General features: G+C 37.0%; 2 protein-coding genes across 16 annotated transcripts in view; one reads left to right on the forward strand and one right to left on the reverse strand.

The window, feature by feature from the left end:
* PTPN13 (protein tyrosine phosphatase non-receptor type 13) overlaps positions 1–24,550 on the reverse strand; it is a 215,805-nt gene extending 191,255 nt beyond the window's left edge. For 12 of the 13 annotated variants that reach the window (XM_078366891.1, XM_035294556.3, XM_035294558.3 and 9 more), the window contains exon 1: positions 24,080–24,550. The gene's annotated coding sequence lies outside the window, so the exon portion shown is untranslated. Of the gene's footprint in view, positions 1–9,435; positions 9,488–24,079 lie in introns of all 13 variants that reach the window. The other variant, XM_035294549.3, reaches the window with a different exon arrangement.
* A 218-nt stretch (positions 24,551–24,768) lies between these two features.
* The window catches only part of MAPK10 (mitogen-activated protein kinase 10), a 580,859-nt gene continuing 579,234 nt past the window's right edge, over positions 24,769–26,393 (forward strand). For 2 of the 3 annotated variants that reach the window (XM_078366894.1, XM_054253624.2), the window contains exon 1: positions 24,769–25,130. The gene's annotated coding sequence lies outside the window, so the exon portion shown is untranslated. The remainder of the gene's footprint in view (positions 25,131–26,393) is intronic. The other variant, XM_054253622.2, reaches the window with a different exon arrangement.

Here is a 26,393-nt window from a genome sequence, read left to right on the forward strand (position 1 = left end):
TCAGTTTGCTGACAAAGATTTTGTCTTAAACAATGTCTACAAATCTGTCTTGATATTACTACAAAAGCTACCCTAAATAGTGAAAAATTTGCTAATAAATTCTATCATGTTTTATATAAAAACTAAATGGTCATGGTGCTTGTTTTTCCTAGTCATGTATGCCTGAGCCCCTTGCCCTTAAAAACAATAGGATTGACAATTATAAGTTAGAAAAATACTCAAATCCTAACACATATTATTCTTCCATTTCCACTGCCCTGCCTCCTTATTGGCAGAGTCTGTCTTCCAATACAGAAGCCAGAAATTCTAGGTATTCAACTTCCCAGTCTCACTGCAGTAAGGCTATAAGCAACCCATCCTAGCTCGTGGTAGTGAGACAGACCGTAATGAAAGAGAAACCAGGAAAGATTTTCCTTCCTAACAAAAAAATACGTAAGGAGAAATGTCTTTATTCTTTGTCTAGCTATGCAAAAAATAATTAACATAGCGGCCTGCTTGCAAAGTTAACCTTTGGCTGGCATCTGAGAACTTTGATTTCAGGAGGGTTCTCATTACTGCCCAAACTCTTAAAAGTGGCACACTGTGTATCTAAATCGTTTGTGCAAACAATGTGGTTTATACTGAATACCTGCTTTCCTTATGGGAATTTTGGTAAGTGCGCAGCAGAGGGTACCCACATGATCAGCCTCCAATAAAATCCTTGAGTACTGAGGCTCCAAAGAGATTCCCTGGTAGACAACATTTTACATGTGTTGTCACAACTCATTGCTAAGAGAATGAAGTGCATCCTGTGTGACTCCACTGGCAGAGGACACTTGTTAAGTTTGTGCCTGTTTTCCTTCAGATATCATCCCATTGCCTTTTTCTTTGCTGATTTTGCCTTGTATCCTTCTATTTAAATAAATCTGTTGTGCTGAGTCCTTTCAGCAAATCATAAAACTTGAGCATGGTCTCAGGGACCCTTGACGCTATCAGTGGGGTGTGTCCAGAGGCAATACTTATAACTATGGCAACCACATTTATTGCAACGACCAGAAGATAAACCTTAAGAATTCTAAATAATATTCAGAACAATAGTAAGACAAAAGAAAAGCAGGAAAGAACAAGCTAGGGATCTTGTGAAATGCATGACTGAGTGACTGAACAAACTTGAACTTCCTTCTTCTAGACTTATGTTCAACATTTTAAAATATTTTATCATTTGCAATGAAAAGAATCCTTATAAATACTTTCTTAAAAATTGATTATATTAAAGTAAAATTAAGGTCATTTGATGGCATTACTCTTTTAAAAATTTTTTAGATTTTCTAGCCAGGCACGGTGGCTTATGCCTGTAATCTCTGCACTTTGGGAGGCCAAAGTGGGCTGATCACCTGAGGTCAGGAGTTTGAAACCAGCCTGGTCAACATGATGAAAACCCATCTCTACTGAAAATACAAAAAAAATTAGCCAGGCCTGGTGGAACATGCCTGTAGTCCCAGCTACTTGAGAGTCTGAGGCAGGAGAATTGCTTGAACCTCTGAGGCAGAGATTGCAGTGAGCCAAGATCACACCGCTGCACTCCAGGCTGGGTGACAGAATGAGACTCCGTCTCAAAAAAAAAAAGTTAATATTTTTCTCAAAAAAGAATATTAAAAAAAACATGCTTAGAAGATGTTTCATTTTATAACATCTCTTTAAATAGTATTATCTAAGGTTGGAGAGTATTATCCAACTGACTTTCTATTTGTTCTGTCAACTACTGAGATCAGCATATATAAATACCTGAGTATAACCAGAATTTTCAACTTCTTATTGCAGTTGTATCTGGGTCTGCTTCACTGAAATCTATATTTCAGTAGATTATTCAGCACATTTTCCAATTCATCTAAGTTGTCAAGTTTATTGACATAAAGTCACTGATAATATTCCCTTTTACTCTTTTAATAAGTATAGAATATGAAATGATATCACCTCCTTCATTCCTGATATTGGTAAAATTTGTGTTTTCTGATCAATCAGGTTAGAAGAGGTTTATCAATTTAATTGAACTTCTCAAAGATCCAGCTGTGGATTTCATTAATTTTATCATTTTTTTCTGTTTTTTATTTTGCTGATTTCTCTTCTTATTCTTTGATTTTTATGCTTTCCATTCTTCTGTTTACTTTTCTTCTACTATTACTTTGCTTCTTTTTATAGGTAATAGCTAAGGTCATTAATATGGGTACTATAAATTTTCTTCTAAGTCTTATTTTAGGAGATCACATTCTACACGTTTTGATATACTGCATTTTCATTTGTATCACATATATAATACATTCTTATGTCCTCTTTGTTTTCCTATTTGAGCTATAGGTTATTTAAACAAGCGTTACTTAGTTTCCAAATAGCTGGGTATTTCCCAGAGATGCTTTGTATCAAATGAATATTTTTATTAAAACTTGTTTCATGGTTGCTATGGTTGAATATCCACTCCAATACTGTTCAAATTTGGTTGCCATTATGACAGTGTTGAGTGTTGAGAAATTGGGCCTTTAAGAGGTGATTAGATCATGAGGGCTCTGACCTCATGAATGGATTAATGCCATTATTGTGGGAAGAGGTGTTATCATTGATAGTGGGAACTTATTTCTAGTAAAAAGGATAAGTTCAACCCAATTTTCTCTCCCTGTCCCATGTACTTGCTTGCCTTTTGCCATGTTATTGCACAGCAAGAAGACCCTCTTCAGATTCAGCTCCTTGATCTTGCATTTTCCATCCTCCAAAATCATGAGCCAAATAAATCTGTTGTTTATAAACTACTTGATCTGCATGTAAAAAAATAAAAATAAATAAGTTATCCAGACTGTAGTATTTTTTTTTTTTTTTTGAGACAGAGTCTCATTGTGTCACCCAGGCTGGAGTGTAGTGGCACAATCTCAGCTCCTCAGCTCACTGTAACCTCCACCTCCTGGGTTCAAGCAATTCTTGTGCCTCAGCCTCCCAAGTAGCTAAGATTACAGGTGACCACCACCGTGCCTGGCTAATTCTTGTACTTTTGGTAGAGATGGGTTTTACCATGTTGGCCAGGCTGGTCTCAAACTTCTGCTAATTCTAACCTCTGTGTCAGTTTTGAGACAGTTATGATTATTGATTTATCTTCTAATTATAGATCAGATTTTCCTGTTTGTGTGCCTGAAAATTACTGGATGCTATCTATATACCATAGATTTTATCTTGTTGGGTGCCAAATATTCGTAAATATTTTTTAGTTTTGCTCAGGTTTGAAATTAAATTATCTGAAAACTTCTAAGTTTGATCTTTTCAGGCCTTATTTTTAAGATCTGTTGGATTTGTCCAGAGCAGTACTCAGTCTAGGGCTAATTGTTCCTTACTACTGGGCAAGATTCTTCTGTGTGCTCTACCCAGTGCTTCATAAATCTTGAGCATTTATAGCTCCGTTTGTGGGAACAGGCATTATTCCTAGCCCTGTGTGAGCACAAGTACTGTTTCCTTGAATCCTTTCGTGTGGTTTCTTGTCAGGCCTGGTCGTTTCCCGACATGCATGTAATATTGAATACTCAGCTGAATACTCAAAAGGGACCATCTGTATAGATCTCTAGGGTTTTTTTCTCTGCAGTTCTCACTTCTCCAGTACTCTGTCCTGTTAACGCTAACTGCCTTGGTCTCCTCAGACTTTCAGCTTCATCTCCTGAACAGCCTAGAAACTCTCCCAAGGTGGTAAGTAGGGGTAGTAATACAAGTAAATACTTAACTTGTTTCCATCTTTCAAGGATCCCTGTTCTTTATTAACTGATGTACAGTGTCCTGAAAATTGTGGTTTTGCATATTTTATCTTTATTTTAGATTTCTGCAGGCAGGAGGGTAAATCTTATCCTTGTTATACCATCTTGGCTACAAGTTTCACTAACTTATTGTGCTTATTTCTCTGTATTGAACTGCTGTAAATGGCATCTCAGTTCAATCATCCCTGATGGAGTGGGGTCAAATCTTACATAGTTATGAGATCACCTCTCTAGATTGTTTCTGTGGGTCTTTTCACTAACTGCCTTAATGGCAATCCATTCTGCTTAAAAAGCAAATTTAACAGAAGTAATGTTAAGACTAAATTAAGGAATTTTAATGCTATGAGGAAGAATGTCTGCAAGTTTGTGCAGCTAAATAAATCACAAGGTGATTGACCTTCTATAGAGCTTCTACAAGAAAGATTTTTCTTTTATAACTCTTGCAAATGAAAATAACACTCATGGGAGAAACAGAGAGATACTGAATGTGAAAGTAGGGATAAGGAAGAATAGCAGAACTTGAGAATGAAAGGGGATCAGAATAAAATTTTTCTCAAAAAAATAATGGAAATCAAGTCACATATTTACAATAAGACATCATTGTCTATAGAATTTAGAAACTAGTCTTTTGCTCTTTCTTCCTACACAAAAATCCAATTATTTACTTAATTAATATGCTAAGGTAAAATATTAATCAAAACAGACAGCTGGAATCATTATTATCACCATTATCCCTTATAAATGTCAAAGCAAAACAGGCAAGTTCATGCAAGTGTAAGGCTGTTAAGATAATCTAGGGCATAAACTCCACATTGGTGTCTGCGGGCTTTATTTGGCCTGCTGACATGTTTTGTTTGGCCTATAGGACAACAGCCTACACCATATTTGCAAAAGCGTAAATTTGCAGCCCAACATTTACAAATTAGAAGACTTCACAAATTGGAGAGATTTCATATAAAAATTTGGGGGAAAAAATAGGAGATGTGACATCACGCATGGTGGGTAGTAGCTGCCCACTTTATCTAGTCTGAGCTCTTTAGTTCACTATAGTTTCCATCGCTCACTATTGTTTTCCTCCTCACTTAACTGTCGTGGCCCCTTTTTTGCTCCTGCAGGAATTTAGGTTAGTGACACTTTGATTTAGGCAATATACAATAATATTCTAACAAACTAACATTATCTGACTTTGAGAATAACTGCATAAAAGCATGACCAAAATTTCTAATTTCTCTAAAGGGGAGACATTTCTAGAAAGATACTTCGAAAAGAGTTCTTATTTTCTATGAATAGTAAGAAAGCTGCCTTTGGGGCACATTTTTAAACTACAGATTCCTGAGCCACATGAAGCATCCCAAAATATTTATTTTTAACAAATTTATAGGTAATTCAGATACAACTCACACTTGGAAACCAAAATCTACCCCACCTTCTACTTATGTTTCAAAAGGCACACATACAATGAAGCATAATTGCAAAAAGCTCATGGTGTTATTAGAAAATTATGTTCTGGCATACTTTTCCTCTCAATGCACTATATTTATGCAGGAAAACAATATCTAAACTTTAGGTACATAATAAGAGTAACTCCATAGTTAGTCTTAGTATTCATACTTAAATCAAGGAAAGAAAACTAGAAAAAACAAACATTAAAAAAATTTCTATGTATCTAGATTCTTTGCACCCCAATGATCTATAACTGTAATAGATCTAAGTTCCCCTTCCAACTGTAAAATAACCCAACTTCAGTTGTATTCAACATTTGTCAACCTCAATTAAAAGAAAATTTTCAACTTAAATAAAACTGAAAAATTAGTACTAAGACATCCATGTTTGCTTTTACTACTAACTGATATTTATTTATGTATTTATTTTTAAAGAAAAAGAAAGAAAGAGAAAGAAAGAAAAAAATAAAAAAAAAATGAAGGAGAGAAAGAAAGAGGAAGAGAAAGAGGGAGAGAGAACGGCAGTGTTGCTTTATTGCCCAGGCTAGAATGCAGTCTAAAAATGGGTATTTAAAAACCTCTTTTATGCCAATAATTGTGCTTAGCAATGGAGACAGGAAGGAATAAGAGAGGAAAATAACAAAGAAGCAGCCAACCAATATTTCATTTAAACCTGTGAAATGCTATGCAATTGCTGAGGAGTGATTTACTTACAATTATGCAGTCACTTTTAGAGTAGGTGTGATGTGATACTGATAAGAATGTATGTTTTGTGTATTCGGGGTGGAGAGTTCTATAAATGTTTATTAAGTTTACTTGTTCCAGGTCTGAGTTCAAGTCCTGGATATCCTTGATAACTTTCTGTCTCGTTGATCAGTCTAATATTGACAATATGATGTTAAAGTCTACCACTATTATTGTGTGGGAATCTAAGTCTCTTTATAAGTCATTAAGAACGTGTCTTATGTATCTGGGTGCTCCTGTATTGGGTGAGTATATATTTAGGATTGTTAGCTCTTCTTGTTGCATTGATCCTTTTACCATTATGTAATGTCCTTCTTTGCCTCTTTTGATCTTTGTTGCTTTAAAGTCTATTTTATCAGAGGCGAGAATTGCAACTCCTGCTTTTTATTTATTTATTTATTTATCTGTGCTCTCCATTTGGATGGTAAATCTTCCTCCATCCCTTTGAGTCTTTGTGTATCCCTGCATGTGAAATGGGTCTGGATGCAGCATACCGATGGGTTTTGGCTTTTTATCCAATTTGCCTGTCTGTGTCTTTTGATTGGGGGATTTAGTTGATTTAAATTTAGGATTAATAATAATATATGTGAGTTTAATACTGCCATTCGATGCTAGCTGGCTGTTTTGCCCATTAGTTGATATAAATTCTTCATTATATTGATGCTTTTTACTTTTTGGTATATTTTTGGAAAGGCTGATGCTGGTTGTTCCTTTCTATGTGTAGTGCTTCTTTCAGAAGCTCTTGTAAAGCAGGCCTGGTGGTGATGAAATCTCTAAGAACTTGCTTGTTCACAAAAGATTTTATTTTTCCTTCACTTGTGAAGCTTAGTTTGGCTGGATATGAAATTCTAGGTTGAAAGTTCTTTTCTTTAAGAATGTTGAATATTGGCCCCCACTCTCTTCTAGTTTGTAGGGTTTCTGCTGAGAGATCTGCTGCGAGTCTGATAGGCTTCCCTTTATGGGTAACCTGACCTTTCTCTCTGGCTGCCCTTAGCATTTTCTCCTTCATTTCAACCCTGGTGAATCTGAAGATTATGTGCCTTGGGGTTGCTCTTCTTGAGGAATATTTTTGTGGTGTTCTCTGTATTACCTGGAGTTGAATATTGTCCTGCCTCGCTAGGTTGGAAAAGTTTTCCTGAATAGTATCCTGAAGAGTATTTTCCAGCTTGGATTCATTCTCTTTGTCACATTCAGGTACACCTATCAAACATAGATTAAGTCTTTTCATGTAGTCCCATATTTCTTGAAGACTTTTTTCATTCCTTTTTATCCTTTTTTCCTCTAATCTTGTCTTCTCATTTTATTTCATTGAGTTGGTCTTCGACCTCTGATATCCTTTCTTCTGCTTGATTAATTCGACTGTTAAAACTTGTGCATACTTCGTGAAGTTCTCGTGTTGTGTTTTTCAGCTCCATTAATTCACTTATATTCCTCTCTAAATTGTCTATTCTTGTCAGCATTTCATCAAACCTTTTTTCAAGGTTCTTAGTTTCTTTGCATTGGGTTAGAATATGTTCTTTTAGCTCACAGAAGTTTCTTATTATCCACCTTCTGAAGCCTGATTCTGACAATTCATCACACTCATTCTCCATCAGGCCTTGTTCCCTTGCTGATGAGGAGCTATGATCCCCTGAAGGAGGAGAGGCATTCTGATTTTGGATGTTTTCAGCCTTTTTGTGCTGGTTTCTTCCCATCTTTGTGGATTTATCCACCTGTCGTCTTTGTAACTGCTGACTTTCAGATTGGATCTCTGAGTGGATGTCCAGTTTGTTGGTGGTCATGTTATTTCTGTTTCTTTGTTTTCCTTTGGCGGACACCCCTCCCTCACAGAGCTGGACCTTCCCCGGTTCAGCTGTGCTTACTGTAAAACTCTCGACCATCAGCGTTTCCAATTGCTGTTTTTTTGTGTGGGGGGACCAGCGAAGCCCAATCACCTGGCTCCCCGCCTCGGAGCCCCCTTTTTTCCTTTTCCTAATTGAATGGTCGATTCTTTCCCAGGTGCCCCAGTTGCCAGCTGAAAAGGCACTGGGATCTATGCAGTTTCCCATGCGGTGACCGTGCCGGCTGAAACAGTGGCACTGAGATTCACGGCACTTTTCTGCCCGGGAATCTCCTGGTCTGGCTCCTGGCTTCAGTCCCCCTCCCAACCAGCTGAATAGGTGACTCTGCCTTCTCAGAGCTCCAAACGCCAACTAAAAGGGCACCCAGTCCCATATACTCTACACTGAGAAACGCTGCGTCGCGACGCCAGTAAAACAGCCACGCCGGCCAAAAGAGTTGTGCTGGTGACCTGTGGGGCTCCTCCACCGGGAATCTCCTGGTACGTAAGCAACAAAAATTCTTCTGGAAGTCTGGTGTCCATTCACTCCCTGTACCTTCACTGGGAGCTGCAACCCTGAGCTGCTGCTAGACGGCCATCTTGGATATCTCTCCCTACTAACTGATATTTAAGTGCTAACAAAAGAAAGGGATTAACAGGTCAAAAGTGTGAAATGTTTGAGGTAATCCAAGCAGGGGGAATGCAGAAAAATAAAGTTATGCTATTTAACACATAAAAGGTGAATACTTTGTGTAAATTCTTTTCAAAAGCCAAGAGCTGTTTATCATACTAAAGTTTCACACTGAGGAAGACTAAAATACCAGTTTAGTACAACATTAATTGTTTCTTCCTGGCTTTGATGACTTTACTGAAAATGAAGGATACAGAAAAACACCCCAGGAAGGGGACTTGGAGAGAGTAGAAAGATGAATTACTTTTCAATCTTTGTACATTTTCAACTTTGTATAAATACAAGTTTTACCTATTCTATAAAATAAGATACTTAATAATAAAACAAACTATCTGCTATAACTGAAGTCTGCACAACTCATCCTTTTCAGAGAACAACAAAACTATTTACTTAATAAAAGAGCTACATGATCATCTAAACTATTTGCATATGGATAATGGTACATAAGTCTTAAGAAAAAAATAGATGTGAAGACAGCCAGTTGAGGGAAAGAATTAATAGTGATTTTATGTCTCAAAGAACTCTAGGATATGAAGTCCACTTCTCCAACTAAGAACAAATGTCAATCAATTGTGAATGAATTCTAAAATTATGTGATAAACTAAAATTCAAAAACTTTTGTAGTTCTCCTCAGACACTTTTTATATCACCACATACAAAGCATCCAGCCCTACTGAAAGAGTTGATTCAAAGGAGAAGAAAAGAAACGTTGTTAGCAGTCACCAACAGTTTAGGGTTCTGTAAATAACTGCCATCAACCAAACCAAAAGATGATTTTTAAACATACTAAGTATGTAATGAAGAGTTGGTCATAAGCTATTCTCAATGGCCATACCTTAATAAAATAATTATTTCCAACTCTGAACTAAAAGTTATAAATGATTTTCATTATTAAAATATCTAGTGTGTAGTGTTTAGGCACACAGGCTTCAGAACCAGAATGCCTAGATGCAAAATGCTGGCTTTCCCACTTACCATCTATATTTGGGCAGATTAATTAATCTAAGTGCATCTCAGTTTCCATTATCTATAAAGAAGAAGATAACATTAATATTTCCCATAAGGTTGTTTTGAGGAATTAAACTTTTATTAAACAGTACATTTTATAAGCATGCTATTATTATTATTACCTAATCATCTTTGTAAGCAGCAGTCCAGCCTCAAGTAAATCTTCCAAAAATTGGCTAGAATAATCAGTAAGCCTCCTCCATATTTAGAAGAAAAAATCTTCAGGCAAAATATCATAATTTATTTCTCAACTTAACAGATTCTATACATAATGAATTCTTCACAATCTAATCTTTCTACTCCTAAAATAGGTTGGTTCTGCCTATAAAAATCTTTATAACGTACCCTACCGGTTTTTTTCTGGCCTCTTTAAAATGAGAGTTTTTATTAAAAAATAAAGCAATACAAAAACTACAGTTATAATCATGCTTTGGTTGCCAGGTTTTACCTTTTATTTATTTAACATTATATTTCAAAGTTACAAAAGCTCCTTTTCAATCTAAGTTTTGGTGACCACAAAATTCTATTGTAAGGATTTAGAATAATTCATTCCTCTTCTCTAAGCTATTTATATTGTTTCCAAATCTACATTACTACAAATAATGCTGTGATGAGCATCTCAACACTGTTAAAAGACTTTCAAGAGAGTACTTCATTATCTTTACTTTAGTCAATAGTTTTACAGAAACTCAGCACTGTGAAGACCAAAAGCAACAAGTTAGTAAAGGAAGACCTTGAAAAAAAAAGCTAAAAGGAAAACATATCATTACAAGAACTGTTTTAATAGTTCATTAAAAACCTCATAAATTTAGATGCCAAATTAGACCATCAAGGTCTCTTTCATCTTTTCTATGGAAATTGAGGCGATTTTTTTCCTCGCCTTGAGATTGCTCATGTTAAAAGACGCTACTGATATGAGAAGTTATAGTTATGATAATTGACTGGAGTAGGACAGACTTGGATTCAAGTGTGTGCTCCACTGCCACTCATGAAGCCTCTCTAAGCCTCAGTTTTCTCATCTGTAAAATAAGAATAATAGCATTTACTTCACAGAATTGTATGTACCTCAACAGAACTGTAAAGATAAATAATATACTATGTGTCAATTTCTTAAGAGTGCCTAGCACACAATATCCAAATAGTACCTTATCATTGGAATCATTGTGAGTGTTCATTCAGATGATGTGAGAGATGATATGAACATATACAAATAAGGTGTGTATATAAAGTATTGGCTTAATCTACAGATTATAATGGTACAGAATCTTATTTACAGACATCATAGAGATCTTTTAAAATATTTTCATGTAGTATAAAAAGGTTGTAGGGCCGGGCGCGGTGGCTCACACTTGTAATCCCAGAACTTTGGGAGCCCAAGGCGGGTGGATCATGAGGTCAAGACATCCTGGTCAACATGGTGAAACCCCATCTCTACTAAAAATAAAAAAAATTAGCTGGGCACGGTGGTGTATGCCTGTAATCCCAGCTACTCAGAAGGCTGAGGCAGGAGAATTGCCTGAACCCAGGAAGCAGAGGTTGCAGTGAGCCGAGATCGCACCATTGCACTCCAGCCTGGGTAACAAGAGCGAAACTCTGTCTCAAAAAAAAGGTTGTAAAATGTAGATGAAGATATAAAAATTTTTATAATGTCCCTCATTAGGGTAGTAAGGGTATTTAAATAATTTTTTAAAAAGACTAATAGTTTTAAAGAAATCTTAAACATGAATCTTGCTGTGTATAGCACATAAAATTATTTTTTTATCTTGAGACCGAATAAGATTTTTAAGTCTTATTTTATATGATAAAGAGGTTTCATGAATTTAAAAGAATGCTAAGTGCTCCAGGATTAATTTATCAGCTGGAATAACATTACTTCCTCTTGAGTTATTTTCCTAAGAAATATTTGGTGATATAAAAAGTAGCAGAAAATGTACTGGCCACCAACATGGACAGTTATTAATCAAGGCAATGACAATTCCTCAGATGATGTGGCTAGCCAAGCCAGTACTTTTAGAGGTCTACACTGAGTTTTGCTCTTATTTAACAAGCAACTAGGTGACTTCAAGCAATCAACTAGGTATTTGTAGAGTCAAGGAGTTTCATAATGTTATTTCAAGAATTAAGAAACAAATCAAGTCTTGAGTGGGTAACACACTAAACATATTTATTGAATTGCATTGCAGCTGATGGTATAGCAAATAAAACATTTATCTGATTTTAAGATGGAAAGATGTGATTCATTTAGAAACTTTTTAGGAATAGATATCTGCCAAGTATAAGGCTAATTTGTAAGAGGAGAATAGAGAGTTATTTTCATTAATTATTTTATTCAGTCATTTCTATTTCTATAAAAAGCAGTCAAAGCAATTTGTGGAAAGCATTTCCAATAAATTTTAAATTATGAATCTTAGTGATTCATTATCATAAATAAGCATAAAGACAAATAGTAAAATCACACTAGAGGCAAATATAAAACCAACTACTATAGCAGAATATTAAAAAACAGAATGAGATTTTGATTTAAAATTTTTCTAAATGTATAGTGTAGGTGGCTCATTTTAAATACAATCCCCAACCCCAGATTAAGTGAACCAAGCAGTAACTAATCCACATAGCATATTCAGTTAAACAAACATCATACACCTGTTTTAGCATCAAGATCATTTGTTGGCTTGTTCTTTAAAAAATGGCAGATAGAGGAAAATGATAAATATATTTAATTCAATCAATAGTTGGCTAAGAGAGCAAATTTAGAAAGTACTAAAAAAATCACTCTCCATTTCACCCAATTTTCCCAACCTCAGTGGTATTTCCTCATTACTATAAGCCCAATGTTCTACTTGACCATTATAGACTGCAATAATTTCTTCACTTTACTCTTCATTTTCTACAAATGTGGACTGAGGCCATCACTGTTCAAATTATTCAACTTCAAACTCACAAGGCCCCTACAAATCCTTTATCAATCTCTTATTACTTTCCCAACAGTAGTAATTCCTAACCTTTAAGTATATCTCTTTCAACCTAAATAATACCTGGAGATAATCTTGCCTCCTATGACAGCACTTTCTGAAGATACTATCATTAAGTGTAAATTACCTTACAAAATCTTATTTTTATTTATATTCATCAATAGGCCCACATCTACCTTTGTAGCCTTCCCTTCAATCTTACGGGAAAAAGTTGTTCCCCTGACTAAAACTAATACCTTTACTTACGACTCATTCTTTCCCATCCAGACAATCCAAATAAAAGGAGATGATTCTTTCTTGCTCTTTCTGCCATTTTAAGTCTCTTAATCTCATAGAATCAACCTATTCTTTCACCTTCTTTAATCTTAAAAAAGAAAAATGTTCTGACCCTATGAAACCTCATAGATAATCTAACTCTCATCTATTTTGCTACCAAATACCATCCTCCATTTCAATTTCCTTTTAATTCCTGTAATACTCAACTGATTGCACTATTTATTATACTTTTCTTTAGCTTTCTCTCTTTGGCTCCCTGTGGCATCTGGAACTATTGGCCCTTTACTCTCACCTCTCCTAATGCATTTTCTTTAATATAACATTCTCTGTCCTCCTTTTCTCACTTTCACATGCCATCTTCAGCATTTCTTTTTAAACACTTCCCTTGTTAATTCACGTACTATCTTGTTTTGCTCCATGACATACCATGTCATCCATAGATATTTAATGTCTTCAAGGCTTAGCTCACGTTCTACTCCCCAAGTGAATCCTGATTAAATCAAATCACACTTTCTTCCTTAAAACTTTCATTGCACCTATTCAATATTTTACAATATATAAGGGTTTCCTATCTTTTCTGTGTGTGTTTTTAAGCTAGATTTTAAGTTTTTTGATAGGAACCACTTTTATTTTTCAATATTTCTCAAAATACGGAAAACAATTCTGAATATAGTGTGGTCAAATGTTACAGTAATATAATTGGTTTACATGAGAAACAAAAGGACATTCAACAAAAAATTAAATGTATTTATATAACATTTCTAATGGTTGCTATTTTTAAAACAGTCAAACAATATTGTGGGTTTTTTTCTTACCAATTTCTGTATTTTTCACATATTGAAGGGGATATGGTAGATTTACCTATTTTGTTTCCTTTAAAAGTCAACCATTTTATTCTTAAAGTAGCTTATACATAGCTATTCTGCCTAAAAAGATCTTACATATAAAACAATCTGATAACCAAAGCAATAGCAGTCACCTAATCAAACCGATGCAAACTAAAGAGGTTAAAATCGTGGTGATAAACAGATAAACTGCTTTTATCTCAGCATTATTAATCTCAGATTAGGCTGCTGTTTCTCTCACCATCATAGCTTAAGCAGGAAGTAAAGGTAAAGAATTCCTGTAAACAGACTCAGTAGACCATGCCCAATCATTTTATATGCATATAATTCAGGAGTAAATCTTACAAATGCTTACAGATCAGACACAGAGAGATTAAATTATCCAAAGAGACTCTAATTATTAAAAAAGCTAAAAGTCAAACCAAGAACTACCCAAATTCAAAATGTGTGCTCTTTATATTACACTGTGCTTCCTAATTTAGGCCTCAACATTAATAAAGAAGTCATAACACTACCTGGATTCAGTTTTCACAAAAGCTAAACACTTAAGAATTAGTATAAATAGACATTAACTTTGTCTTGTTAAAAGGTTAACAACTCAATTTAGTATTTCAATGGTAGGTCAAATACTGACTTTTAAATTATATAAATTAATTGTATTATTACAAATAACTAAATGTTAAACAATGCAAAGTGTAAAAGTGCCAAATTATCTTAATGCTCATGAACTAGCCTCCCTGAAGAGTAAATCCAGTTTCTTAAATATCTACTAGGTCAAGGTACTTTATTAGCATCATCCGTGTAATGCTAATTATCTGAGTTCATGCTGAATAAATCAATTTATTGGCAGGATATATTGCAGAGAATAGCTGTGAAGACTAAATGACATGTAAAACATACATATGTAATGACTCATTTTATACAGTTAAAAAGGGAACTGGATGTAAGAGATGTTATGCATTCTGTAGTTAATAAGATAAATAAAAAATCATATCATACCTTGGGGATTCATAATGTACATTAGACCATATTAAAAATTCTATGAGAAATACTAATTTTTATTTTTCTGAGATGGAGTTTTGCACTGTCGCTGGGGCTGGACTGCAGTGGCGCTATCTTGGCTAGCTGCAACCTCCACCTCTTGGGTTCAAGCAATTCTCCTGCCTCAGCCTCCCGAGTAGCTAGGATTACAGGCACCCACCACCATGTCCAGCTAATTTTTTGTAGTTTTAGTAGAGACGGGGTTTTGCCATATTGGCCAGGCTGGTCTCAAATTCCCGAACTCAAGTGATCCGCCTACCTCAGCCTTCCAAAGTGCTGGAATTACAGGCATGAGCCACCACTCCTGGCCAATGCCAAATAATTTTTAACAGAAAAGCTACTTTTTAGCATGCCCAATATCAGCTGGGAAATGTGGCCACAAATACTTTCCAAATAATTTTAGGTTATACTATACAGGACTTAGCCTCAGAAGCATAGCAACATAAGATTCACAAATATTAAGTAATAATTCTGTGTGAGACTATGAACATATACATTTTAACAAACTGTAACTTATATATCTGACAGTGTCACCTTTCTAAATAGACACTTCAAAAGCGTAAAGTACACTTGTTCTGAAAAATATTTCTGGAATCTTCTTTTTAAATTATGTTTAAATATTTTAAAAATATTCCTTTTACTTTATACTACATTTTTCATTTTAGTTCAAATTACTTATCTTCCTTTTTTTTTGAGACAGAGTCTTACTCTGTCGCCAGGCACCAGGCTGGAGTGCAGTGGCACAATCTCGGCTCACTGAAACCTCCACCTCCTAGGTTCAAGCAATTCTCCTGCCTCAGCCTCCCAAGTAGCTGGGACTATAGGCACACGCCACCATGCCCAGCTAATTTTTGTGTTTTTAGTAGAGACAGGGTTTCACCATGTTGGCCAAGATGGTCTCTATCTCTTGACCTTGTGATCCGCCTGCTTTGGCTTCCCAAAATGCTGGGATTACAGGCTTGAGCCACCCCGCCTGGCCTCAAATTACTTATCGATCACCTTTCAAAAACATGATAACATGCATTAATTAATTATATCAAACCTACTCTCAAAAGATAAAGGATATGTAAAACAATACACCATATGGCCTAAAAGTGATTCCAAAACAGGAAATACAGTGTTCTAAACATGAGTAGTTTGAGGCCAGGCATGACAGCTCATCCTGTAATACTAACATCTTAAGAGGCTAAGGCAGGAGGATCACTTGAGTCCAGGAGTTTGAGACCAGCCTGGGCAACAGTTACAAATAAATACAAATAATATTAGCTGGGTGTGTGTGGCAGCAGATGCCTTAATTTCAGCACTTTGCGGGGCTGAAACAGGAGGATCACTTGAGCATGGGAGGTTGAGGTGCTGCAGTGACCTGTGATCAGGCCACTACACTCCAGTCTGGGTTACACAGACCTTGTCTCAAAAAAAAAAAAAAAAAAAAATCAGAAAAATAATTACAGTAGTTTGAAAAGGATGACATTCATTTCACAAGTTATAGTAAGTGTGTAAAAATCAGACACACATCACATAAATCAACAAGCCCAAGCGATGAGTGGAAGGAACACGTAGCCCAAGGAAAAAAGCAGGGCTATAAACTTTGAAACAAAGAACCATATTTAAGTTCATATATTACCTGTACCCAATGTTAAAAAAACAACAACAAAAAAGCCTGTTATACGCGCCTGTAGTCCTAGCTACTCAGGAGGCTGAGGCAGAAGAATTGCTTGAATCTGGGAGGCGGAGGTTGCAGTGAGCTGAGATTACGCCACTGCACTCCAGTTTGGCGACAGAGCAAGACCCCTTCTCAAAAAAAAAAAAAACAAAAAACCACACACACACACACGCACAAACAGTTATAAATTAAATATAAGTATACCAAAAATAATAATAGCTAATATTAAACACAATAGTATGTATTAAGCACTATTCTAAGTGCTTTACATGTATTAACTCATTTGGTTCTCACAAAAACCCCATAAAGTAAGCTTGGTTATTATCCTCATTTTGAAGATGAGGAAAATAAAGTACAGCAACGTTAAGTAACTTGGGCAAGGTCACAGAGCTTGTAAATCATGGAGTCAGAAATCAAAACCCAGGCATTCTGACTCCTAGTCTGTGCTTTAAATACCGTACTATACTATACTATGCTATACTGTCTCTCCAAATCAAACGGGAGATGAGGGCAACACCATGCACAGCAACATCTAAAAACAAACCACATTTACATATATTAAGAAAGGTACCCACATGTTTGTTAAGTTTTACAAGAAAGTTTACATGTTATGTAATGTTATTTTCACAGCTATTCTGTGCAATACATCCTGCCAATAGATGGATTTATTCAGCATGAACTTAGATGATTAAAGCTATGTGGCCTCTGACTATTCCACTAAGTTGGCTGTCTTGGAAATGTGTCTTCTCTATGCGTCATCAGTGTCTTGTAGAGTGTCTAGCAAAGAATAGGAACTAACGAATGAGGAACAATTAAAAAGGGAACTAGGTATACAAATGTTAAATAAGCCCAGATTTATCATTACAGATTCATCTAGAAAAAAACTAGAACATTATGGCTCATAGACAGTGATTCTTTAGTATAGCTGTAGGTGGGAAGAACAGTATTATTCATTTTTCCAATTGCATTTTAGTATCACGATAAAATCTTAAAATCCCTTTGAAGTTAGATTTATTGTACTAACATAAACCTGAAAAATATTCAGATAAAATTTCACCTTAAAAACAGAGCTCAATTTGGTCTTCAGTCCCACAATGAGTGTGATATATTATGTAACCACATTAAAATATTTTCTTTCGTTTCAAAATTGAAAGAAATTTCCATTAAAGTTTTAATATTAGAGAATAATATATTCTAAATTTTTCACTGATCTCTAAGAATTATATGCCGCAACCTATGAACATAGAGGAATATGTTACCTTGAATTTCAACTGAAGTTACAGTATCTCTGTGTACTATGTAATAACACACATCCTGTTTTTAATTTCCATACTCCTTAAGACAATGTCAGAATTTAAGCTCCAATGGAACTCAAGTGAATGGTATAGCTACAATAGTTTTATCTGGTTTGGATTTGATAACTGAATGTTCCCAAACTAAAGTTTCTATTATTGTAGTAATTTTTCAATTTTTAGGTTTTGTTTGTTTTTAAACAACTGTCCTAGCTTTCATGAAGTACAGCTACAAAAATACATTTCAGTCTTGGTAAATTTTCATACAGTACTAGAAAATGGAGATATGTTATACATTGCTTTAAGTTTATTCCTTGAACCAGGTAGAGAAACCAGCAACAAATAAAATTAGAACAGAATGAATTTAATCAATATGGTATCCAAATAATTCCATGAAATTATATCTCAGCTAAAGTCAGAAACATAAAACACATAGACAAGGGAATTTATCTATTATTAAAAAAGGAAACTCCTGTTTAAAAATACTAATTATTTTCACTTCAAAAACTGAACTACATTCCATGTTCCAGAAGAAATATTTAACTACACTAAGACCTAAAATAATCATCCCTTAAGTAGTTTAAATGTTTATTTTTAAAATTATACTTTTTTAGAAGAAGCGAAAATATTTAAATGGCACTAAAAGAGTTTTTTAAAGTTCTTTGGCTATACCTTTCCTCAAAAGACAAAACAGAACACAACTTTGAATATTTTTACCACAATCTAAGGTTATATAATCATTCTAACCTTTCAGGTCAACAAGAATGTTTCATTTTTGTTTCACAGACTGTTATAACTAAGTGGGGAAGCAATAAAACATAAAAATGATATTATATGCAAAACTTTCCATCAGGCATCCTGTCAACAATATAACTCCCAATGTTCTGCTGTACAGAAATCTACCATATCAGAGTAGGTGAAAAAAATGTGGTTATGTAAAAAGAAATATAACATCTACCAAGAAGGAATATTTTTAACTGAAATTAATTATTGTTCCTATTTCTACTCAGAACATATTGAACCAATAAAACTTTGATTAAGAAACATCTTTTTTAGGTGTGTAAGGAGTGGGTATAGCAGTTTCTTCTAAGCTGTGGATCAGTAGTTACCAAGTGGTAAATACCATTATGTTTGATGACACAGTCTTAGCATCCATACATTGGGAATTCTTTAGGTATCTAATTTTTTCAAGGAGATGCCTTCCCCTTATAGGAAAAAATTTAAGTTTCTCTCACACCTGTATGCTTATGTGAAAACTAATAAAACAGTTTTCTGTTGAAAAGCTCAATCACATCATTTGATAACTTAGAAATTCTGTATGCAACTTGTGTCGAAATGATGACTATTTCTATTTTCAGTGTTTTGGGACATCACATTTCCAGATCTGAAATTTTTTACAGTATACAAGAGCAATCAAGCCATTAGTTAGGTTTACAGCATAGAGATACAAGTAATAAAAACAAGGCCACTAAATTTCCTCTTCTCAGTTAACTTTGAAAAGGAAAACCTTATAACTAGGTACGAAAGACTGAGGAAAGAAAAAATGTATAAAAAGTGTGGTATTTCTCCTGAATTTTAAAAATGTAACTCTAAAAAAATAATGCAATATATTTTTAAATGATAAATCTGAAGAAAATGACATAGGAATTATACATATGCCATTTCAGATAAGAAACATACAAATTTCAAAATCTCTAAGCAGTATAGAACTTTCTGTGATGAGGAAATGTTCTATATCTGAGCTGTTTGCTACAGTAGCTACTAGCTGCAAGTGGCTTCTGAGCACTTAAAATATGGCTAGTTGTAATAAGCAGCAAAATTTTAAATTGCATCTAATTAATTAATTAAAATATAAATTTAAATACCCACATATTGCCAGGGAAACTACATTTGACAGTAGAGCTCTAGGGAACTGGAGGGAAATATTTGTACCTTGAATTCTCATCCAGATAGTAAAATGTCCTGTAGATAGGCATGTACATAGATGCTTCTGAGACATTTCTGTGTTTTTAATTCTTAAGCTTTATAGAGAAGAAATATGTAAATATGAAATATAATCCAACACAAAAAATGTTGCTGCATTTGTGGGAACCAAATTTTCTACCCTCAATTCTAGTAGAGTCTAGAACATTGGTTCCAAAGTTGACTATAATTTCTTAAGGAGTTTCTCAAAATATGGATGCCTGGATCTCATCCGCAAAGACTCTGGTTTAATAAGTCTGAGATGAAACCAGGGCATGGAGATTATTAAAAGCTATCCATCCCAGGTGCAGTGGCTCACACCTGTAATCCTCATGCTTTGGGAGGCCAAGGAGGGATAACTGCTTGAGGCCAGGGAGTTTGAGACCAGGCTGGACAACATAAGAAGACTATCATCTCTACAAAAAATAAAAAATTAGCTGGATAGTACATGCCTGCAGTATCGGTTATTTAGGACTCTGAGGTAGAGGGATCACTTGAGCCCAGCAATTTAAGGTTGCAGTGAGTTATGATCACACCACTGTACTCCATCCTGGGTAACAGAGTGAGATTCTGTCTCTTATAAAAACATTTAAAAACTTTAAAAAGCTGTCCAGGTGATTCTAAGGTACAGGCAGAGTTGAACAGTACTAAACTAGAAAAAAATAAATAAAACTGCTTATTAAGCATAGATGAAGTATGCAACCAAAGACATTTATTGGCTAGTAAGTAAAGAGGGCCTCTTGACCAGCCAGATTCAAGTTACACATTCAAGAATGATTTGAGTAGTCGTTAAGTTTTCGTGATTATTTTATTTTTCAAAGAAAATTTGCAAGGAAGCAAGCAAACTAAATATTGAGTGTCAGTTTGCACTTAAACCACGTTTGTACATATTAATTTCATCCTCAAAATACCTTAAGAGGGAGCGGGCACGTTGCTGACGCCTGTTATCCCAGCACTTTGGGAGGCTGAGGAGGGCAGATCACTTGAGGTCAGGAGTTCAAGACCAGCCTGGCCAACATGGTGAAACCCTGTCTCCACTAAAAATACAAAAATTAGCTGGGCAAGGTAGTGCACACCTGTAATCCCAGCTACTAGTGAGGCTGAGGCAGGAGAATTGCTTGAACCTGGGGTCAGGGGAAGGGTGCAGAGAGCTGAGATTGTGCCACTGTACTCCAGCCTGGGCAACACAGCAAGACTCCATCTCAAAAGACAAAACTAAACAACAACAACAAAAAAAACCTTGAGAGGTATATATTATTAAATTATTAAAAACAAACTTAAATACAATTGCTAGGATTCAGACAGCAGAGTCCTCCACACTATACTACTGCAGGATTTTGAGGAAGTTTGTTTCTGAAAAATTTCATACTTTTCCAGTGTAAAAACAAAACAAAAAAAAACCCAAAAATTAAAAATGCAGGATTTAATGGCAGAGCACAGGATAAGGCAAACACATCTAAATAAGTACTTGAACCAGACTCTGTTCCTGTATTTCCTATGCATTTGATAGGAAACTCTGGAAAAAATATGTGAAGTTTATGGTTTAAATATACACCAGCCTCTATATGAGATTATTTAGGAATTGCTATCTTTTTATCCTGAGAAATTAGGCAATGGCGCACCTACTTCCTTACTATTAGTGATAGTCACACATTCTTGGGAGCAGGGTTGGGCAAAATAGAGCAGGGTGCTTATTCACAGTGCCTCAAACTAAACGAAAATAAAGGTCTTAAAGGTGTTTTTATTTTCTCCCCACACTCAAAGGATTATTAGAACTCCACCTCCCAAAGCAGTTTACAGACAGAGTTCTAATGGGACATTTACAGCTAGTATGAAACTTTCAACTTTAACTTAAGCCATTAAAAGTCCTACATTAATGTACTAATTAAAAGCTATCTTTCAGCCTTGGTAAACACAGTGAGACCTTGTCTCTATGTTAAAAAATAAACAAAATTAGCTAGGTGTAGTGATGCACACCTGTGGTATCAGCCACTTTGGGGGCTGAGGTGGGAGGACTGCTTGAGCCTGGGAAGTTGAGGCAGCAGTGAGCCATGATCAAGCTACTTCATTCCAGACTGGGCAACAGAACCAGACCCTATCTTAAAAGTTATCTTAAAAAAATTTAGTTCCTGAGTTGTTTGAACCATTTAGATTTTCAAGTTAAAAGTTTTTCAGGAAAAAATAAAAAAGAAAATCCAGGCCAAAAGATCCTCATCCTTCCCATCAGCACTGATTTTTCTATCCTGAGACCCATTATCTTTTCTCCTTTCTCAGGCCCCTACCTCGTAAAGTGACATTAACTCAAATGAGTCATACTTGGTTGCATCAGAGGCCAATAGGAGAATACTTCCGACCACAGAGTTCTCCCGAAGCATATTCCAAAGCAAGAGTATGTTGACAGAAATAACTACTAAATGCACTGGCTTGGAGTATGGTTGTGTTTCTTTTTCATTTCAAATGATGTTAATTATAATTTAATTATACATAAAAACATTTTGGGTTTTATTTAAAAATTATGGACTGTCAAAAGAAGAGGGTGAAGAGGAAAAAAGAGGAGTCATAGTTTATCCCTTACGGACCTTCTCTTCAGTATATTTGGGGCTGGGCACTAAGATGAGCTGGAAAAATATACACTCAGTTGATATGGGTAAAACTACTTCCCCATTCAATACTTAACATATTAAAGACAGAAAAAATCAACACCTGTTTTTCTCAATAATAAAGAATACATAAATTTCATTCATTTAAAGAGGAACACCTATCATCTACATTATCTATTCAAATACAAATGATTCGCTAATACTCACATTCACATACTGCATTTAGGAGGTAGTCCTCAAAAACAACCAAAAAAAGGTAATGTAAGTTTTATTACATGACCCCTATCACAGTATTAAAATCTGACCTTTAAATTGACCCTGTTTTTATGGTGTGCATGTGTGTTACTTGTGACATAAAAAACCATTTATATTTTTGGATGCTGATAATCATCCTCCAAAATACAAGTAGGCTTTACGTGCAAGTAAAAATGGTGGGACAAATGTAAATTCAAAGATAAACCTACATAATGGTAAAGCAAGCTGTAATTCTCTAACTGTAAAAGTGAGAAACACTATGAAATCACTCCTTAACAACTAACCTCAAATATTTTTCTATTTTTAGTTCTAGTTTTCATCCTCTCCCCACACATACTCCCACAAAGCCTCTAGAACATCAAGTAAAACACAATGTTAGGGAAAAAGTATAATAAACAAGAACGGACATCAGTCAGTGTGCCTCTGTATAAATTTACTAAATCAATAGATGTATGCCTTTACTAAAAAATGCTCCTAGTGATATTAAAACGAGAAATAATTTGTATCTTAGCACCACTCTAAGCAGCCAATGAGCATGAAGCAAGTTTTCACCTGGACTCTGCCAACACAGTCATCACTTTGGGAAAATACCAAAGCTGGTTTCATAATACAGACACTTTTACTTTTTTTTCCCCCCAACCTTTAGTCAACTTTCTAGATCTAAATTTTGAAATCTTGCTAATTAGTTATCAGCGCCCTTCATCCCACAGATGAGGTGTCCTACATTTTGTTTAGGTCCTGCCTTGAAAACAAACCCGATTGCCCCATTTTCTCAGAGGTAAGCTCAGCTCCAGGCAGCTCCCTATGAAGTCACCGCGTTTGTTGTTTCAAAGATGCAATTAAATGAAAATGACACAAGGCTGTCGAACAGATTAGTTGAAGTGCCCTGGTGTCGATCAAATGCGTGTAAGGCCAATGAAAACTGTATTGCTGTAAATCTCTTAATTTGTCCCCATCCTCCCTTCTCCATTATATTCACAACACAAGGAAATTAAACTTTGCAAGAATTTCCTTGACTTTGGTTTAACCGTAGCTTCCCAGCTGTCTGCTCTTACAGTATCATGTAATGAGCAAAGCGGTGGGGCTAGGAGTCGGCGGGCGCGGGGCGGGGGGGGGGGGGGGTTAGAGTGTTAACCTGAATAAGGAGAAGAAAAGCAATAAAAGAGCTTGCATCAGATAGTGTGTCTCTCTCTGCCCCCTCTTCCTCAGCTTCCCCGCCATCCCACCCCCTTCTCAAGCCCTTACACATACACATTCTTCTGGGCGGCCTCTAACCACACCATCTCCACAATCATTTGCAGAAATTAGAAACAGACTCCGGGAGCCCTTCCTTTAAGCACGCACAGAACGGAGCTGTGCAAGCACGATGGGGCAATGTCACTCCCTATTACCCCACAATCTCTTACTCCCCCTGTGGGTTTCATTCCGGAGAATCCGGCTTTCTTCCGCGGAGGAGATGGATCTACCTAATTCGCCATGAGTTTCATCTCATTCTTCCCCACTCCAGTCACCCCACCCCCACTCTAACGTTCAAAAACACCCACCACCACAACCAAAGAAAAGTTACTTCTACCAGGGCAACAGAGGAGCTGGGTTTAGGAACTGGAGCAAAAGCAGAGAGAGGAGGAAGAGAGCGAGCGCGGTGTACTTTGTTTTGCACTTCTGCAACATGCAGCGCAGAGCCCAGGGCGGCTCTAGTCCTTACCCGCTGGTCCCGAGACCGGGTCCTGCTACTGGAGCGCCGGGCGAGGGCTGCGGGGACGCGGCGTCGGGGCGGGCCGCCGGCAGCCGCCGCGGGCGCCGAGAGCCACCACCTCTTCTCCCCCAAGCGGCTGCGGGCGTGGGCTGAAGGAGCTGGAGAAGGAGCCTGGGGAGGGGGAGAAGAGGAGCAGCATCTCCTCCTCCTCCTCGCCTCGGAAACGCCCCTCCAGCCGCGATCCCTGCCGACTGCCTGACCCCTGAGCGCTCGACGCACCCCGCCGCCCTACTGTGCTCGACGCCCCTCGAAGAGCTTCGCCAAAACCTTCTGGTGCGGGCGGCTCAACTCCTGCAGGCGACTCAGAGCGCTGCCGAGGAGGACCGGGAAGCTACAGAGCGCGGCTCGCCAGCACCACGGTCTCTGGGGGCCATGAGCACAGTCTGTCACCCTCTCCTCGGCTCGGCCGCCGAAGCTACTGGCATCTCTACGACTCCACCTCCGGCAGCCGTGCCGGCTCCGCCCCCCGGTCCTGTCACTCAACCCTTCCCCGGCTCTGGGAGGGCCGCAGATCTCCGACCCCGAGCTCCCCTCGATCTCATTGGTCCGCCTGGCCTCCAGCTCCGCCTCCTCCCTACGGACGAGGTCGCCGGGGAGACCAGCGCCCCGGTTGCTATGACAACCGGTGCCTTGGGCCTGGCTTTTAGCGTTCTTCGGACTAGCCAGAAGCTCAGGTTGGTGACTGAGCGGCAAAGTTCTAGCGCCTGCAGTGTGAACTCCAACTTGTAGGCCAAGTTGAAAATGCAGCCGATGGTCCCCACACTTCTAACTTCAGAAACAGAACTTTATGACCCGGGGAGTGAAGGGGACAGTGAAAAGTGCATAAGTGCTGGCTCCTCCCTTACTCTTCCCTGCCTCGCAGCCTTGTTTCTATATTCTCACCGGGCGCTTTGGCTTTTGAAAGGATGAGGAGAAGGGGGGAGAGGAAGAGCACGGCTTTGCCAGCTCCTTGCAGCAGTATAGCAACTTAGAAATGGCGGAGTCAACGAAAAGAAGCCCGGTGAGTTTTCCCAGGATTGTAAAGCGATCTTCAAAGGTGTGGTGACAGCACAACGCTAAAGGCCCTAGAGAAAACTTGAATTCTCATGTTTTTGAAAAAAAAGTTTGTAAACATTTGCCTTGTTATTTTCTCTATAAGACTAAAATAATCCCGAAGTTTGAAAATTTAAGGAAAAGGTTTAACATAGTCGATAACTTCCCATTTTTCTATATACACTGAAACTTGGCCAAGGTATATCCAGGCAGCTAGACCCCTTCTTTCTGCAAGCTGAAAGATTTGAGTTCCAGTAGTTAATAAGAGAGTCTTGCTGAATTCATGAGCAAATAGTATCCTGTGAGTTTTGAAAGTTTTGGTTTATTCTCAGAGGTATAAGGTAAACTGGTCCACTCTGGAAAAGGGACCTGAGGTAAATTTAGTCTGAGAACCTTAATGTTGAGCCCTAGGTAAATCTGAATTTCATACTGGTTCCAAAGTGGAGAGAACGGAGGCTTGTTTAGCTTCCCCAAGAAAGTCAAAGCTGCAATCCTAGGTTCCCTAGCCCCTGAGGCTGCCATACATGTATGATGAATGAGGAAATTAATAGTAATGATTTATCTTTGGTGAGCACTTGAATTTTCATTATCTCGTTTACTAAATGAATAATTGTGATAGATATCTTCAGTCAAATATGCCTTGCAAGTATGTATTGAATGTGATTACTCACAGGGCTAAACACAGCGGAAAATGCACAGCAGAATTTTAAGATAAGTCCCTGCCCTCAAAGAGCTAACCAGGACTAGCACTCTTGAAAGAATTTGAGAACAATGATAGCTAAAATGAACAGCCAACCTTTGAGCAGGTAGCAGATAAGAGAAAGTCCACTATGTAAAATGGGCTGGATTCCTCAGTTTATGGAAGAGGGGAATTTACACTGGACTTTGATGAATGCAGCAAAGATGAGGAAAGTCAGCTGAGGAAAACAGCAAAAACTGGAGAGCAGCAGCAGGGTTGAGTGGTGAAAGTAAATAACAGGCCAGGCTCCCTGGCCTGGAGACAGAAGTGAATGATTGGAGTCCTTATTCTCCCCCCATTTTTAATTGTTCTGGTTCCTCTATCAGGGAGGTGGGAAAGGTAGATTAGGAAGAACAAAAACTTTCACGGAACATCTGTTTCTGTTTGCCTCTGAAAGAAAGTTTATGTATTTATTGGAAAGAAGAGCAATATCCTTAATTAATGGCTGTAATAGCTTGTGAATTTACATCAGAAAGGAGGTATAGCAAGTAT

Source organism: Callithrix jacchus, chromosome 3, assembly GCF_049354715.1.
Source record: "Callithrix jacchus isolate 240 chromosome 3, calJac240_pri, whole genome shotgun sequence".
NCBI lineage: Eukaryota > Metazoa > Chordata > Mammalia > Primates > Cebidae > Callithrix > Callithrix jacchus.